The following is a 19,409-nucleotide window of genomic DNA, read 5'->3' on the forward strand; positions in this document are numbered from 1 at the left end:
GTCCACTACTTGGATGTCATGTCATGCAAGCCCTGCACTCATCAGCATTGGCTTCTCTCTCCCCGCCTTCAGACGTATGAGTAATCCATAGGAAGCAAGATATGTCTGCCAATTTCTTATACGTCCCGGGGCTCACTTGACGTCACAACCTTATGTGAGCCCTAGGAATGCGAGTGGCGGCACCGGAGGGGAGTATGAGCTTTTTTATTTTAATGGGGCCAAAAACGGTGAATAAGAAAGGGTTGACTAAGTAGTGGACAATCCCTTTGAGCCCCCCAAGCACATTAGATTAAGGTCAGAAGAACCAGACGATATTGACAGCTTTAGGGCTAATGTGTATGGGAGCACCGGCCAACTGGTCGGGAGAGATGTTGAATATGCACGTCCGGTTTTGGAGTAATGATTGAAGTATTTTCTCGAAGATAACCAGCTGTCCGATGTGTCAGATGGCTGGATTTCTCATAGAGAGAATGGGAGAGTCAACCGAGATGGTTACCGGTTGAACAATTGGCCGAAGCATCGTACGGCTGACAGCTATCTAAAGATTACGGCCGGCATTAGTCCATAGCGCAAGTCATGCGTGACATCAAAAATGTTCATCTCATCTTCCAAAATCAGACCTCATTTAGTGGGCGTCTGACACTCCTGTGGCCACCTGCCACTGTCCTTAGTTGGCACCTACGCCTGACATTGTTAATTGTGAGCACCTCTGGTGAAAATGGAAAAGGAGGCAAAATGTGCTCCTATACTATACTGTATATCCAAGAGTAGTCTAAAGCCCAATGCACCTCTCAATAGTCTCTGGCTGTTGTTCTATCCCCCTAAAGTTTACACCGCATCTCCACATTTACGTATATCATTGGTGGACACAGACGTAAAAAGTTCCCTGTGCAAGCACAAAATATGGCCCTTTTGCAGCCCAACAGCTCATCATAATGTACAGGTCCATCTGCTTTGGAGCTGGATGTATTTTCCTTAGGCCCCTTTCACACATCAGATTTTTGCCAGTCACAATCCGTTTTCTCGATGGATCCGATTTTTCGACGGATCTGTCTAGCTGGGGGCTAAATAATACATTGGAGCATTCTCAGTTAAAAAACCGAATCCGTCGCTGGATTCCGTCATTTGATGGATGACGACGGATCCTGCGCCCCCTAGGCTTCCATTCTAGCAAATGGACGGTGACGGATTCATCACTGTCCGTTTTTTCGACGTACACAAAAAACGTTACTTTGGCAGTCAGCTCCATCCGACAGACAAACATTTTTCGACGCATTCATCGAACAACGGATGAAACGTCGCCATCCGTCGCTAATAAAAGTCGATGAGAAAAAAAACGGATCCAGAGGCATCAGTCGCCGGATCCGTTTTTTTGCAAAATTCGACAGATTGTGACTCCTGGCAAAAAACTAATGTGTGAAAGGGGCCTAACCTATTGAGCCCCTGTGCAGCTTCATAGGTTGCACCAATGATATGTCCGCCGCTGACGTATTTAATATGTATGGTAAAGGGCCACGATAATGGTGAAGGTTAAAGATCTGCTTTACACAATGCATGGGCAGCCCCCCCCTCCCGCAGCTACAGAGTTCAGCTATTTATAACCTGCAGAGTACACAGCCAGGAGAGGAGGTCAGAGACTGACGCACCAGACCGAGCAGCTCCGGATGAATGGGGGCAGGAAATGATGTGTTGAGCCGTCAAGAGCACAGCTGCAATGCAGGGCCGTTAATCACAACTCACTGCTGGAAAAATCACTGACGGTTTTAGACAAAGTGGGGACCCCTGACATACATAAAAGTGGGTCCCAAAATGTTAACATATTGCACCATCACACAAACAATTACGCTGCATTTACATGAGCCGATTTCAGAACGTTAAACGGACAATTAGATTGTTGAACTCTTTACACCGGCTGCCAAAGAAGGATGAGGGCATGGATGATCGCTAGTGCTGAGCAGTGCCATGCTCGGGTGCTCGGCGAGTTGCAACAAGCAGTTGGATGTTCGAGTACCCAAGTTTAATGGGCGTCAATGGGGAAGTCAAGGATTTTTTCCGACAGATGTCCCAGAAAAATGCTCACGTTCCCCATTGACTTCCATTATATTCTCTTCCAGTCAAGCCCATCCAAGCATCCAACTGCTCGTTACAAGTACAGAGCACCCGAGCATGGTAGTGCCCGCTCATCATTAGTCACGAGTACTGAGTACCAGAGCATGGTAGTGCCCGCTCATCATTAGTCACGAGTACTGAGTACCAGAGCATGGTAGTGCCCGCTCATCAATAGTTACGAGTACTGAGCACCCGAGCATGGTAGTGCCCGCCCATCACGAGTTACAAGTACCAAGCATGGTAGTGCCCGCTCATCACTAGTTACAAGTACCGAGCACCCGAGCATGGTAGTGCCCGCTCATCATGAGTTACAAGTACCAAGCATGGTAGTACTCGCTCATCACTAGTTACAAGTACTGAACACCCGAGCATGGTAGTGCCCGCTCATCACTAGTTACGAGTACTGAACACCCGAGCATGGTAGTGCCCTTTCATCACTAGTTACGAGTACTGAACACCTGAGCATGGTAGTGCGCAGTCATCACTAAAGATCAATAATATGATCGCTCTGTCACCATACAGCATGATATGGGCAGCAAATGGCCTGTTTGCACTAGACAATTGTGGCGCCCTGGAAAAGCCAGGGGCCACACACCCCACACTCCCGATCAGGCACACCAAAGTCAGACACAAAACCCTTGTTGCCTTCCTCCAGGGGCTGATGTTCACATCAGGGGGGTGGGCCAGGCGGTTGGCCCCACCCACCGAGGAGTACACAGTCCTGGAGGCGGGAAAAGCAGGGAGTGGAGTTTTAGAGGTGAAAGTGGAAGCAAGTGAAGTGTTAGTGGAGCAGACAGAAAGTGGTCCGGGTGTGTGGCCCGGACAGATCAGCAAGGTTGGCAGACGGTGGTGACCGTCTGCAGGAGTGACCGATTGGAGTCTACCGTAAGGACCGTGGACGGGCGGTGGCCCAGCGGTACCGGACCGCTACACAAAGAGAAGTCAGCACCATCTGGCAGGGGTTTACGGACCCTGACAAGGCTAGGAGTCGCCGTGAATTTGTCAAATCCGTCAGCGAAGGGAACCTCCTGGGTTTCCCAGCAGCCAAGTCCCGACAAAAGGCAACAGAGAGGGAGACACCGCCACCGCCAAGGCAACCGTTATCCAGGGCCAGAGCCTGCGGGTAAAAAGGGGCTCCTCCAGCCCATATCCAAGCTGGGGAGCGGGTTACCGGTGGGAACCCATCGGAACCATCTACCGTACATAGGTGCAGGGAAAGGCAGTCACCATCAACCTGCCGGGAGAAACAACACCGCAGCCGTCTGTGGGACCCGTCCATCCAGCCGTGTGTTTTACCGAGAACTGTGTCCTCATCATTGGCTGAGTGAGTACCACCGTGCCGTGCGGCACAGCGCTGCCCCCGCGACCCTGCACCTCACCAGGCCCCGTAACCCGCCTGCCATCCATCCCTTCCCCCCATCACCGGGCCCCGGGACAACCAACCCCCTACCCACGGAGGGGAGAACTAACATCCAGGCTGCTCCCTGTCATCGCTCCCGGGATCCCCGTCCAGAGCAGCGGTGGTGTCACCAATATCACCACAACCGTGGGTGGCGTCACGGACAATAACCAAATCCCCACAATCCAAATCCCCACCCTTTTCACTCACGGGCGAGGAACGCCGCTCGAGTCCCCGGGATCCGGCCCACCGCTCAAGCCACCGCCGAGCCGCAGCAGCGGCCGGACCCGAGCAGTGGGAGAGCGCAGCGTCCCCTCCTCCGCCCGCGACACAATGTGCTGCCGATAATAATGATTTTTGTTGTGGAATAAACAACTAAATCATCCAATGAATAACAGTATTTTTAAATGTGGAGGCTACATACACTACATTCTATACACTATGTTTGTCATGATGTGACTGAGATAGCAAGGGACAGGGTCTCCTATACTGTACCTCACGCTATGGGACCATAGGCTATGTCTAACCTCCAGATTACCCTCATGGTGGAAACACCAGAGTCCCCATGCCTTAAGGCCACTTCACACATAACGAGATCGCTAACGACATCGTTGCTACGTCACAGTTTGTGACGAAACAACGACTTCACCAGCGATCTCATTATGTTTGACACGTACCAACGATCCGCCCCCTGCTGTGAGATCGTTGGTCGTTGCTGAATGTCCTGGGCCATTTTTTGCTAGTTGGAGTCCTGCTGGGCAGGATGGATCTGTATGTGTGACACCTACCAACGATCTCGTTAACGACCTAGATGAGAACTGAAAAGTGTGATACGTAGGCGTGTAGTTGCGTCACCTTTTCTGCGCCCCCCCTGTATCGATTGGTTGGCGCTGAGAACAGTAAAGGGTGCTTTACACGAGACGATCTATCGTGCGATAGATCGTCGGGGTCACGGTTTTTGTGACTCACATCCGGCATCGCTTGCGACGTCGACCTGTGTGACACCTCCGAGAGACGCAGTATCGCTCACAAATCGTGAGTCGTGTATTCGTCGCTCGGTTTCATAATCTCGTTTACTTAAAATTTCAGCCGCTCCGTGTGACACCCCGGGAACGATGAACAGCAGCTTACCTCCGTCCCGCAGCACCCGCCGGCTATATGGAAGGAAGGAGGTGGGCGGGATGTTTACGTCCCACTCATCTTCGCCCCTCCGCTACTATTGGCTGGCGGCTGTGTGACGTCGCTGTGACGCCGAACGTCCCTCCCCCTTCAGGAAGAGGATGTTCGCCGCCCACAGCGACGTCGCACAGCAGGTAAGTACGTGTGACGGGGGTTAACGACTTTGTGCGCCACGGACAACTAGTTGCCCGTGACGCACAAACGACGGGGGCGGGTACGATCGCTAGTGAAATTGCACGATAGATCGTATCGTGTAAAGCAGGCTTAAAGGGGTTGTCCGACAAACTCAAAAATTTTTGGTAAGCTAATCTGTGCTGTATTGTCATATAAAACACCCCTACATTGCTATTTTTTGTTTTCTAACTTTTGTTCCTCTTGAATTTACCCTTTATTCTCTGCAGCGCTCTGTTTACATTCAGCTCCAGCAAACTGACCACTTCCTGTGCTAAACCTCCCAGTCAGAGCTGGCACCGCCCGGTCTCAGTGTCCAGCCCCACCCCAGTGTCCAGCCGCGCCCCCTGCCCGCCCCCTGCACACACAGTCCCTGTCAGTATTCTTCCCCAGCACCTGATCTGGTATCACTACAGCATTGCAAATAACAGCCCCACATCGGGCTCTGCACTCCCCCCCACACCACATCGGGCTCTGCACTCCCCCCCACACCACATCGGGCTCTGCACTCCCCCCCACACCACATCGGGCTCTGCACCCCCCCCCTACACCACATCGGGCTCTGCACCCCCCCACACCACATCGGGCTCTGCACCCCCCCCACACCACATCGGGCTCTGCACCCCACACCACATCGGGCTCTGCACCCCACACCACATCGGGCTCTGCACCCCACACCACATCGGGCTCTGCACCCCACACCACATCGGGCTCTGCACCCCACACCACATCGAGCTCTGCACCCCACACCACATCGGGCTCTGCACCCCACACCACATCGGGCTCTGCACCTCACACCACATCGGGCTCTGCACCCCACACGCACATATGGCTCTGCACCGCACACACGCACATATGGTTCTGCACCACACACACGCACATATGATTCTGCATCGCACACAAGCACATCGGACTCTGCACCGCACACACGCACATCGGGCTCTGCACCGCACATGCACATATGGCTCTGCACCGCACACGCATGGCTCTGCACCGCACACGCACACATGGCTCTGCACCGCACACGCACACATATGGCTCTGCACCACACACGCACACATATGGCTCTGCACCGCGCACATATGGCTCTGCACCGCACACACGCACATCGGGCTCTGCACCACACACACGCACATACACACACACAGCGCTCTGTACCGACCCCCTACCCCCATAGGGAACACATGTAGGGAATACATACTCACCCGTCCTCGGTCCCTGCCGCTCCTGCACATTCGTCCGCTGTCTGGTCTGGACATATCAGCACAGTAGTGACGTCAGCGCTGTCCTGATCTGTCAGACACAGACAGCGGGACCAGTGATGAGCAGCAGCGCTGCGCTCCCTCTCATCAGCGCTTTCAAATGTACCGGCATCTGTGATCTGTGATGCCGGTATATTTGAATGTGCGATCCTGAGCAGGGGGCCCGGTGCTGGCGCTGACACCACGGCAGCCGCCGCCAGGCCCCGCCCCCAGGTCACGGACCCCACAGCAGTGCAGGGGGAGGTTGCGGGGAGAGTACGGGGTGCGGGGGAATGTGTGGGAGGGTGCAGGGAAGGGGCGCGGGGCTCATCGCACTGTAATCGCCCAGCAGGGAGGCGACATGCTGTTCCAGATTTGCATGTCAACATGGTCCTGCCCATGTTGACATGAAATAACCGGAAGCAGCAAAATCGCGGCAGGAGCGGTCACATGACCACTCTGAGCCGGGGGAGAGGGGCTGACAGCAGGGCAGGTAAGTGGTCTCTATCTACTTACCTGCCCCAATGTAGCCCAATAGTGTAATAAAAAAAAAAAAAAAAGTCAAAAGAAGCCGGATAACCCCTTTAAGCAAACACTTGGGAACGAAGGGGGGATGAATCCGGGTGCAGATGCAGCTTCGATCCGACAAGCAAGCAAGCAACCGGGAACAAAGTACGAATTAATCCAGGTGGAGTCGCAGGTTCTATCCTCAAAACCAAGGCTCAAAAAGGGACACAGGATGAAGCCATACAAAGTTGCCTTCTAGGCCGGCCGCCTAATCAGAACGCAGTATTGGCCACCAGTCGGAGCGGAGGGGTATGGAAAAGGCGATGTATATGCACGCCTACGTGGCTTACAGCGTCAAACACTACGCCCCTATTCGAGGTCGGAATCGTTACATAGCTGCTGTGTGACAGGGTCCTAACGACCAACGAGATCATTATACAGGTGCTGCATCGTTACTAAAGTCGTTGGGAAAATGACTGACATCTCACCAAGGATTTAACAACGATCCGGAAACTGTGACGTAGTAACGATCTCGTTATGTGTGACTGGACCTTTAGGGTATGTGCGCACGTTGCGTACTAGCCCAGCACCGTAAAAGGTGCGCTTCAGAGCGCAGCTGAAAAGCTCCATTCTGAAGCGCATGGTGCCGGCGAGAACGTGCGCTCTGCCTGCAGCTCCTGCCATAGACAGAGCAGGAGCTGCCGGCAAAGCGCACGGAAGAAGTGACATGTCACTTCTTTTTGCGCAGCGCTTCGGCAGTAGCCGAAGCGCTGCACTCTAAAACGCCACGTGCGCACGGCCCCTGCACAATCTCCATAGACTGTGCAGGGGACGCAGGACGCATGCAGTTACGCTGCGCTGCAAAGCGCAGCGTAACTGCATGAATTTACGCAACGTGCGCACATAGCCTTACTGTTCTTCTGAACAGAACTAAACTGCTTCTTACACCCAAACCCCACCCCCCCAGGAAAGAAGGGGCAGGAGTGTGATGGCAACACAGATTAAGACAGACAGGGGAAAACCAAAACGCAGACTAACTGCAAACTCACAGCAGGAACCGACAATAAGAGGCTAAAGGCCCAGTCACACACAACGACTTACCAGCGATCCTGAAAACGATGCGATCTGATAGGAATCGCAGGTAAGTCGCTGGGAGGTCGCAGGTGAGATGTCACACAGTCAGATCTTACCAGCGATGCAGGAACAATGCAGGTCGCAGTAGCGACCTGTATAACGATCTCAGCAGTCACTGTGGCCCTGTCACACAGCGTCAAACACAGCGATGTGTACTGCCCAGCAGGACATCGCCTTTGAAGAAAATGGCCTGGACCATTCTGCAACGACCGGCGATCTCACAGCAGGGGCCTGATCGCTGGTAGGTGTCACACATAACAAGATCGCTACCGGTACCTTAAGGAGAAAAGCAACAAAAGGACACCAAGGGCTAACACCACAAACACTCACAGCATGAAATTACTACAACCATCAGTAAAGGCCCCTTCACACACTGTAACATCGCTAGCGATATCGCTGTAACGTCACCGGTTTTGTGACGTAATAGCGACCTCCCCAGCGACATTGCAGTGTGTGAAACGCATCAGCGACCTGGCCCCCGCTGTGAGGTCGCTGATCGCTACAAATCTTTCAGGACCATTTTTTGGTCCATTGTTTCCCGCTGTGCAGCATGTATCGGTGTGTTTGACACCGTTCGTTAGAGACTTCCCTTTCAAATAGCTGCTTTGACACGTCGCCAACGACCAGCGAGGTCGTTCTGCAGGTCCGTATCGCTGCTGCGTCGTTGGCCAGATCTGCCTGTTTGACAGCTCACCAGAGACTTTCCAGCGATCCCGGCCAGGTCGGGATCGCTGGTGGGATCGCTAGAAAGTCTCAGTATGTGAAGGGGCCTTAAGTCTGTATCATAACACCTCACCAGACTACTACAGACTAGCTGTAGCTGGCATTAAAGGAAGGGTCCAGCCAGCATATATATAGGGTGGTATTCAATGTGACTGGCTTCCCCATAGCAGGTGATCAAAGGAGACTAACAAGCAGACCAGCAGGGATTCACTCTTGCTAGCCTATGAACTTTAAGTTTGAGGGGGTTAATGCCTAAGGGGTACTTCTCACATAGCGAGATCGCTGCTGAGTCCCAGGTTTTGTGACGTACCATTGACCTCATCAGCGATCTTGCTGTGTGTGACACTAATCAGTGATCTGGCCCCTGCTGTGAAATCGCTGATCGTTACACACTGTTCTGGTTCATTTTTTGCTCGTTGGTCTCCTGCTGTGCAGCACACATCGGCGTGTTTGACGGCGGGAGACCAACGAGCACCGACTGTGTAAGCAGCGTACGCTGGTAACCAGGGTAAATATCGGGTAACTAAGCAAAGTGCTTTGCTTAGTAACCCGATGTGTGTACCCTAGCTACGTATACAGGGAGCCAGCGCTGGCAGCCTGTAAGCGGTGTACGCTGGTAACCAGGGTAAATATCGGGTATCCAAGCAAAGCGCTTTGCTTAGTTACCCGATATTTACCCTGGTTACCAAGAGCAGCATCGTTACATGAGTCGCTGGTGGGATCTGCCTGATTGACAGCTCACCAGCGACCACGTAGCGACGCACCAACAATCGCTGGTGGGATCGTTGGTGCTTCGCTACGTGTGACGGGACCCCAAGTCTGCCTGTGCGGGTCACAAACATCAGAGAAGTTAGCAGCCAGACTGCCAGAATCTGTAGTCACCACAGATCCTGAGTCCAACATGACAGTCGACGAGGTTTGTAAAAATCTCCTTGAGACAAAGTTACACACACACACGCGCATATTCTGTATGTCCCAACTGCATGTTACACACACAAACTGCATGAAACATACATATATAGTACGTACACTCAGTATGTTATACACAATGCATTATAGAAATCACTTCATGCCACACACAAACACTTAAAAATATAGACTCCATACTACACACACACACACACACACACACACACACACACACACACACACACGTCGCAGACCCACAAGTATCTTGTACACACTCCATGTCACAAACAATACTTGGAAAACACACACACACCATGCCAAAAATAACACACGCGCTGTATGTTAAAGCATAGACCTCATGGTACATGTACACGCACACACACATAGCAGGCTCGCTCTACTTCAGTTCCTCCAGACTCCCACAGAATTAAGGACCTTTGGTCACATGATCAGGAAGTCACAAAGGTCCTTCAACACTTTTAGCCTTGGAAAGTGCACTGATACAGCAGGGCTGGCATTATCAGTGCAGTTCCTGGTGTGTAATGACAGGGGTAGGCCATAGACTGACCGACACACTGAACCTGCAGCTTTTTAGGGTCTAACTATCTAAGAGCCCTTTTGGGATGGGGCCCTTAGCAATTGCCCAATTTGTCCCCTGATAACGCTGTTCCAGATGTTATAAAAACTACATCTCCCAACATGACCTGGCAGCAATAATTTTTCACGGCATGCTGGAAGATGTAATTAAAAACAGAGGAGGGGCTACATGTTGTACACTACTGTGATGAATGTTGTGTGTGTGTGTAAGCTACATTGGTGCGTGTGTAAGGGTACACATTATAGTCAGCCAAACCCAACAAATTTGTAGGCACAAGCTGACAACTGGTTCCTTGAACAGCCGGGTTGCTGAGAGCACGGCAGTGCAGGGCACCACTGAAAATGGAGTGGAACGCAGTGGCCCCTTCAACCTCGGGATTAGTTAGGCTTTCAGAGTTCGGACCCCGACCTTAATTTGTTTTTTTGTCATGCCTTCACTTGTTGACAGGTGAATATTTTGTTTGTTGATTCAAACATTTTTCACCAGAATAACAGTCTTGACCAGCTCCGCCATTCTTTTTTAAAGTGCGACAACCAAATTTCTAAAAAAATGTTGTTGCTGTGTGAATATACTGGAGATCAAAATTAGAGAACAACACACAATTTCCTTAATCTTAAGGTCATTGTGTCGTCCTATGTGATTATATCCTAACATGAGGAAACTCGCAGGATTTTAAGCTTATTTTGTGCCGCCCCCCCCCGCTCGGATCCGGGGGTGGTGATTACTCGTGGCTCAAGGGTCTACGGACCCGGGGGCTAGGGGGCTACACTCAAATGAAGAAGGGGGTAATTACAGGGAAGGTATATATAGTTCGTGATGCCACCCGTGGTGTACGGTAATTGGGAGTACCGCCGCTGCCGTTGGGAGCACCCGGGGTGATGGAGTGGGGCAGCTAGATCTTGTCACCCTCCACGGGTAGGAAAGGCCCCGGGACTCTGGATGGTCGAACAGGGTGCCGTACAGGGGGAGCGCAGGCTCGCTAGTGGAAGGGGTTAATCAGGTAATCACTCAGCAGCAAAGCAGATGCTGACAACAGAGTAAACCAAGTCTCTGACTGCCGCTATCTCCTGAGGGGAGCTCGTCCGGTTCTCGTCCCCTGCAGTACTGCCTGGTGGTCCGTGACCTGCCTCCTGGCACAGAATTTAGAGTGTCCTTTGTGTCCCGTCAGCTTGGAGCTTTCCAGGCCCCGCTCCCCACTATGGCTAAGTGAAGGAGCCTGCTCTCAGGAGCTCACGCTTGGGATTTCAGTGGGCCGCTTGTTTGGAAATCCCTATCCCCTCATTGCGCTAGTGCCCCCGATCTCTGAGCTGGTGGGAACAGTCCATAGAGCTCCTGTTCTCCGCAGGTTAATTGCAGAGTCGCCTGAAGCTTCTCCCCGACCCAGGGTCCATATACCCAATCGTGCCTTCGGTTCCGGACCGGTGATTAGGCCCAGGCTGCTGACTGTCCTCCAAGACAGGTCCCAGGCACCTAGCCTCAATCCCCTGCAACTGGGGGTCCGACTCCTCTAGGTCCAGACCACCATCTGCGACAGAGTCTGCTTCTCCCCTGGGAGCTACAACTCCCAGCTTCCTCAGAGCTACTCACAGCTCTGACTTGACACCTCCCACCTCCCTGCCTGACCCCTAGGTGGGCGGCCCTATTCCTGCTTAAGCAGCCCACTGGTGTGCCTGACAGATGTGGGGCAAGGTGTATCTAGGATTTGTGAATGCTGGTGGAGTCAGTACTGCAGGATGGAAACCCAGAACCATGGGGGTTTGAGCCCTGCACGGGGAGAGAAAGATTGTGCAGTACCCTGTGACGACTTGAGTAGTCCAGGGCGTCACAATTTCATAAATTGAATTTATTGTAAAGCAAATAATAAAAATGTAAATGAGATAAATGAAAAAGAACACCGATCAAAATTAGAGAACACTTTCAGATTCGTGCAAGTTATTAGTGTTAATCTGACACCTGGTGCTAATTTCCTTAATTATCAGACAAACCCTATTTAACTGGCAGCCTGACTTTCCATTTTGCAAAAACGGTGTGCCATTCCAAAGTGAATGAAATCCTCTGGCAGTAGGTTGTCCAGATGAAGGCCAAAGGGGTGACCCTATCAGCCATAGCATGGGAAGTTGGTCATTCCAAGTCTGTGATTTGGAGAATATTGCATCTTTACAATATCACAAACTCTTTCAAGACCCCCAAGAAAGCTGGTCGCCCTCGAAAAACAAATGCAAGAAAGGACAGGATAATGCGGAGACTCTCCATGTGTAATCTTTTCATCACTGCAGCTAGAATTGCCTGCCAGTTCAGCACTGAACAGGATAAGGATCTGTCTCATCATACAGTGTCACGACGTTTAAGAGCATTTGGACTGAAAGCCCACTCTGCAGTGACCAAACCTCTCATTCTCTCATTGCAGAAAGAATCAAAAAGAGCATGTTGTGTGGACAGAGAAGTGCTCCACAGATTATTTTAGTGATGAAAGCAAGTTTAATTTATTTGGATCTGATGGGAAACATTATGTTAGTTGACAAACTGGGGAAAGACTGAACCCAAAAGATATCAGTGAAAGGTGGTGGAGAAAGGGTCATGGTTTGGGGAATGTTTTCTGCAGCAGGAGTTGGACCTCTCATACAACTACATGGCACAGTGAATACAAGTGTGGATCAGAACCTTCTTCAACAAAATGTGGTTCCTTACTTGCGTTCATCACTCAATCAGCCAGCAATTTTCATGCAGGAAAATGTCCCCTGTCACACAGCAAAATGTGAAAAGCACTTGAGACAATGAAATGGCCACAGCCCAGAGCCCTGATCTAAACCCAATAGAAAACCTCTAGAAAATCCTTGATGACAAAGTTATGGCCAAGAAACCCACAACAGTCAAAGAGACTGGAAGAAGAGTGGACCAAAATCCCACCAGAGCAGTGTGAGAGACTAGTGATGTCCTGTGGCCGCCGCAGCTGTGCTGACGGCCTGTACTTGTCCTACTGATTGGTGACTGTTGTTACCCTGCAGAAAATTTACTTATAAATCTTTCTCTGTGCTACAGTCATTGCTGTTCTCTAGTTATCATTATCACGTTTTGGACAAAATAAAGGTTTTATGTTGATAAACTTTAGATATTTTGTAAAACACTATTTTAGTGGCATGGCGCACCCCTTACACAAAACCTTAACATGTTCATCAATGTAGATTACATTATGTAAGTGATCATACACTGTTCTCTAATTTTGATCTCCAGTGTATATATACAGTATGTCATTTTTCTATACAAACTAATGGCATATGTGTTGTAGGTAATTTTCATGCAGATTTTGGCACTAAAAATTGATTTTTTTTTCCAAAGCCAAAATCACCTTGAAAAGAATTCTGTGTGCACATAGCCTTAGGGGTACTTCTCACATAGTGAGATCGCTGCTGAGTCACGGTTTTTGTGATGTAGCAGTGACCTCATTAGCGATCTCGCTGTGTGTGACACTGAGCAGCGATCTGGCCCCTGCTGTGAAATCGCTGCTCGTTACACACTGCTCTAGTTCATTTTTTGGACGTTGCTCTCCCGCTGTGAAGCACCCATCGCTGTGTGTGACAGCGAGAGAGCAACGATCTGAATGTGCAGGGAGCAGGGACCGGCTTCTGGCAGCCTGCGGTAAGCTGTAACTAAGGTAAATATCGGGTAACCAAGCAAAGTGCTTTGCTTGGTTACCTGATAATTACCTTGGTTACTAGCGTCCGCCGCTCTCAGGCTGCCAGTGCCGGCTCCCTGCTCCCTGCACACGTAGCCAGAGTACACATCGGGTAAATAAGTAAAGCGGTTTGCTTATTAACCTGATGTGTACTCTGGCTAGGAGTACAGGGAGTGTGCTCTGGTAACCAAGGTAAATATCGGGTAACCAAGCGCTTGGTTACCCGATATTTACCTTAGTTACAAAGCGCAGCATCGCTTCCACACGTTGCTGGGAGCTGGCCACTGGTGAGATCTTCCTGATTGACAGCTCACCAGCGACCATGTTGCGACGCACCAGCGATCCTGGCCAGGTCAGATCGCTGGTGGGATCGCTGGAGCGTCGCTAAAGTGTGACGGTACCTTTAGGGTACAATCACATCTATCATGGATTTCTCCAACACACAGATGATAGGAACAGTCGCAGGAATTACAACAAATCTTCTAAATGTGCATGTTCCTTTAGGGCACGTTTATATTGGAGCAAAGAATTCACAAAGGTTTGGTAAAAAAAAAAATGTTCTAAAATTAACTAGGGTCAGTAACCTTTGGCACATGGGTCCGGTTTGTCTGGCACATGGGGCAGTGTGCACATAAAATCGCGTGGCTATTGGCACAACTTAGGATGGCCAAAGTTACAGCTGGACTATAAAATCATAATCTTGTAATTTTCACACTGACCACTGGAGATATTTAAGACTCTTTAGTTTCTGGGGGGGTTTTCAGAAAGTTTTCAGCAGTCTCATCATCATCAGAGTCATCATTACAATAAACGGTAACACCTCCTATACACAGATGAGAACACAAGATCCATATCTGGACAATCAAATGTGACGTGTTCACCATGGAACATAGTGTACAGACTGATAGCGGGTCCGCTAACTCAAACTCAATAGCCTTTTACAGTGTGTCCACCCATATCCTGTCCACCGCCATTAACTTGAGAACGGCGGCAGCTATAGGCATAGAAGTGGTGTCTAGGTATAGTAAAGTAGCCATGCTCTACGCAATAAAACCACCTATAGCGCCACCTGGTGGAAAACAGCGGCGTTAGCATTTTTATCTAGAAAACAAAACGAGAGAGTAAAAAAGTGAATTACAAAGTTGTAGGACATCATCAATTCAATACGAATCGACACCTTGCATATACAGAAATGCTATGATTAGAACGTGTAAAACTCACAAGGCTGCGGACGTGAAGCGATACCTCATGGAGACCTTCCTACAAGTCATTGGGTATGGTGCCTGCATGGAGTGGCCTCCACACTCACCTGACCTGACCCCATTGGACTTCTTTCTGTGAGGTCACATCAAACAGGTGTATGCGACCCCTCCACCAACATTGCAGGACCTACGACCACGTATCACAGATGCTTGTGCAAACGTGTCACCTACCATATTGCACAACGTGCAGCAGGATACAGTATGCTGTGCAGAGTCCAGATGTGCATTGCAGCTGACGGGGGACACTTTGAGCATCAATGTTAAAGGAGCGCCATATGCGTGACCAGTATTCAATGGTTTTGGGGGGGGGGGGGGCTTTCATCATGGCTTTCATATCATAGCATTTCTGTATGCAAGGTGTCGATTCGTATTGAATTGATGATGCCCTACAACTTTTTAATTCACCTTTTTTCTCTATCTCGTTCCGTTTTCGAGATAAAAATGCCAACTCCGTTGTTTTCCACCAGGTGGCGCTATAGGTGGTTTCATTGCGTAGCACATGGCTACTTTACTATACCTAGACACCACTTCTATGCCTATAGCTGCCGCCGTTCTCAAGTTAATGGCGGTGGACAGGATATGGGTGGACACACTGTATATGCCCATAAGGATGTTGAGTTCGAGGCAGTAGACCAGCAGTCAGTCCGTACATTCGATGTATAATGCCGGCCTTAGGGTTGGCCGAGCACTTAGCCAACTCTTTCACAGCCAGGATAAAGAAGGATTGGGCATGTTGGCTTTCAACATGCCCGATACTTAGTTTCAAAAGGAGTCACTGCAAGATTAGTCTGACGAAGCTTGTTCTTCTCTACTAGTGATGAGCGGGCACTGCCATGCTCGGGTGCTTAGTACTCGTAACTAGAGATGAGCGGGCACTACTATGCCCGGTACTCGTAACTAGTGATGAGCGGGCACTAACATACTCGGGTCCTCGATACTCGTAACTAGTGGTGAGCGGGCACTACCACATTCGGGTGCTCAGTACTAATAACGAGCAGTCGGACGCTCAGACGGGCTCAACTCATGTACCGAGTATAATGGAAGTCAATGGCAAACGTAAGCATTTTTTCGGAAGATTTTCAGGAATGCTCGAGTTTCCAATTAACTACCATGCTACGCGGTCCATGAGTCAAGCCCATCCGAGCATCCAACTGTTCGTTACGAGTACTGACGACCCGAGCATGGTAGTGCTCACTCATCACTAGTTATGAGTATCGAGCACCCAAGCATGGTAGTGCCCACTCATTACGAGTACCGAGCACCCAAGCATGGTAGTGCTCGCTCATCACTAGTTACGAGTACTGACCACCCGAGCATGGTAGTACCCGCTCATCAATAGTTACGAGTATCAAGCACCCGAGCATGGTAGTGCTCACTCATCACTAGGTAAGAGTACTCAGCACCCGAGAATGATAGTTTCCACTCATCAACAAGTTACGGGTACCAAGCACTCGAGCATGGTAGTGCTCATTCATCACTAGTTACGAGTATCGGGCATGGTAGTGCCTACTCATCACTAGGTACGATTTCTGAGCCCCTAAGCATGGGAGTGCTCACTCATCACTAGTTACGGGAACAGAGCACCCGAGCATGGTAGTGCCCGCTCATCACTAGCTATGAGTACCAAGCACTCGAGCATGGTAGTGCCCTCTCATCACTAGTTACGAGTATCGAGCACAGTAGTGCTCGCTCATCACTAGTTACGAGTACTAAGCATCCGAGCATTGTAGTGCCCGCTCATCACTAGTTACGGGTACTAAGCACCCAAGCATTGTAGTACTAGCTCATTACTACCCATCTACCCACCTTCAGGGTATGTTTCTGCCACCACAGAATGAAGGAAAGATCCTTGCTTGTCTTGTTGGTATGGATTTTAGATTTCCATGAACCCGCACGCAGCGGTGTATGATCATGGTCTCCTGATATCTACGAATCTACATTGTGACAATCCTGATTTACATTCAAAGTCAACATTTAGAGCAATTGTAGGGTAAGTGGTGGCTCCTCAGCTGCACAATGCTGTGTTTACTATGGATTTAGACAATCACAATCCTCAGCAGTATGTAAATGTATGAGGTAAACCCACAACCTTCCCTAACTTAATCCACGCATTCCAACTCTCCATGCACAACCCAAGAACCCTTTTATGGCCTTGGGATCTGACTACTAAACATAGGCCCCTCTGTCAAACAACAAAGACCTCCGCAGCCTCACAAGGCCTGGATTTTCCAAACAAGGCCTACTCCCCCACCAGGCCGTGCACAACACAAGGATCAGTCCCTGATTCCTGCATTTAACCCATCATGAAAAATGAAAATGCAAAAATAAGAAAAAAAAGAAGTGATTACTTTGTAGGACAGCACTTACATGTTCTTTTTTAATTATTCGTGTCATCTGGTCACCTCTATAGATTTCATGTGGGCCGATGTTGGTTCCTGCTCCAATACAGCTGTTGGCAATCACACTAAAGAAGAAAAAAAGGGGGGGAACGAAATCCAGGCAGGGCCTGTCTCTGCAGAGCCGGCAGTCAACAACAGGCCCCGAAATATCAATCCAGTGTCCTTTTTAGTGAAGCCACCTACATGCATGTGTCTCCAATTATAGCTACACGGGTTCCCCTGTGGAAGCTTGGCAGATGCCAAAAAGGAGGTGGTGGGGGTAGGTTTAATAAGGAACCATCCGCAGAGTAATTCATGAAAAGCCAGATCCACACACACACATAAGGGACGTGAATGTAAATGCAGAGGGCTTGCACCAGCAGCAATGCAAACGTCTGACAAAAGCAGAGGCCTTCTCGTCAATCCTCCCCCTGTGGTGTATGCAATCAGCCTAGGAGACGCAGAAAGACATGTCGATGGGAAGAAGAAGAAAAAAAATATCTCACGCATACACAACATACGTGTCTCGTAGGGTCCATAAAAAGGTTACGTAAAGACGTGACGATTCGAATACAACAAAGATTGCACGGAAAAAAAAAACAAAAACAGGAATGTTCTATCCCAAAATCATGGAAAAAGAGGGTGTAAACTGAGCCCCAACCCAAGACGAGGTGGTCAACAGAAACGTTGGGTGACCGGAGTTACCCTAGTGTTATCATTAACCACTTACCCAGTGTAAATGGCCACAAGGCTGTCTTAGGGTGAGGAGCCTAGTTTCACATTGTGGAGACATTTTTCACTATTGTTTCCCATTTTTTTCTTGATTGAGAGAGCTGGGGGCCAATAGGACTTATACGTCAACCCCCCCCAAAAAAAATAAAAAAAAGAGGGGGGGGGGGGTTGCTTGTTTTTTTTTTTTGTTTTCCAGAAGTAACAAGAGAGGTTTCCAAGAAGGAATGTGTCAAAGGTCCACTTCTTAGTAGCCCCGGTCAAGCCTTTGTTCCTGTCTTCTTCTCATTCATTCCAGCTGCCTCTTGTGTGTCCCTCGTCTGCCACGCTCGCTCTCTTGTCTCTCCCAGGCCTCCAGCTTATAGACAAGATGCACAAGCCGGCTCACATGAATGCATGCACTTTTTTTTTTTTTTAACAAGACAGGTTTTGCTTTTTCATTTGCAGCTTTGGAAATTGCACGTAATTCGGACACAAGTCGTTATTCATTCCAGGCGTAAACGATAGGGACCTGATAAAGAGGGGAAAAAAATAAATAGGCGATTGTTACAACGTGAGATCTATGACGTATCGGAAAAGAGAACGTATATCGGAATCGAACGTGACCAAAAGGTCTTAGTGAAAATTCATGATTCAGTAAAATGACAAAATACAAATTGTATCCTATAATATACAATGTTTAATTGTCTCCAGAATAGCAAAAACAAACATTGTATATTATATGATACAATTTATACTTTGTCATTTTAGCGTTTCAGAAAATAATCATGAATTTTCAATAAGACCTTTGGTGACGTTTGGTTACGATATATGTTCTCATTGATGTCATGAACGCACGTTGTAACAGGCGCCTATTTTTTTTTTTCTACCCCCTCTTTATCAGGTCCATATTGATGTCTAATTGTCTCCAAAATAGCAAAAACAGACATCGATAGGGACCCGATAAAGAGGGGAAAAAAATAAAAATAGGCGACTGTTACAACGTGCGTTCATGAGAACATATATCATAACTGAACTTGACCAAAGGTCTCATTGAAAATTCATGATGTTTTTCCAAAACACTAAAAATGACAAAATATAAATTGGATCCTATAATATACAATGTTTTTTTTTACTATTTTGGAGACAATTAGGCTCTTTTCACACATCAGTTTTTTGTCATCAGTCACAATCCATTTTCTTGATGGATTGTGGCTAAATTGATGCGATGGATCCGTTTTTCGACGTATCCAACTAGCTGGGGGCTAAATAATAAATTGGAGCATGCTCAGTTTAAAAAAAAACAAAAAAAAAACGGAACCCGTTGCCGGATTCCGTCATTTGATGGATCCTGCACTGATAGGCTTCCATTCTACCAAACGACGGACGACAATGGATCCATCGCTGTTAGTTTTTTC

The 19,409-nt window shown here is 49.1% G+C and overlaps 1 protein-coding gene across 3 annotated transcripts in view; it reads right to left on the bottom strand.

The window, feature by feature from the left end:
* ZNF532 (zinc finger protein 532) overlaps nucleotides 1–19,409 on the bottom strand; it is a 101,104-nt gene that overhangs the window by 74,073 nt on the left and 7,622 nt on the right. For 2 of the 3 annotated variants that reach the window (XM_075327942.1, XM_075327935.1), the window contains exon 2: nucleotides 17,273–18,523. The gene's annotated coding sequence lies outside the window, so the exon portion shown is untranslated. The remainder of the gene's footprint in view (nucleotides 1–17,272; nucleotides 18,524–19,409) is intronic. The other variant, XM_075327947.1, reaches the window with a different exon arrangement.

Source organism: Anomaloglossus baeobatrachus, chromosome 1, assembly GCF_048569485.1.
Source record: "Anomaloglossus baeobatrachus isolate aAnoBae1 chromosome 1, aAnoBae1.hap1, whole genome shotgun sequence".
Taxonomy (NCBI): domain Eukaryota; kingdom Metazoa; phylum Chordata; class Amphibia; order Anura; family Aromobatidae; genus Anomaloglossus; species Anomaloglossus baeobatrachus.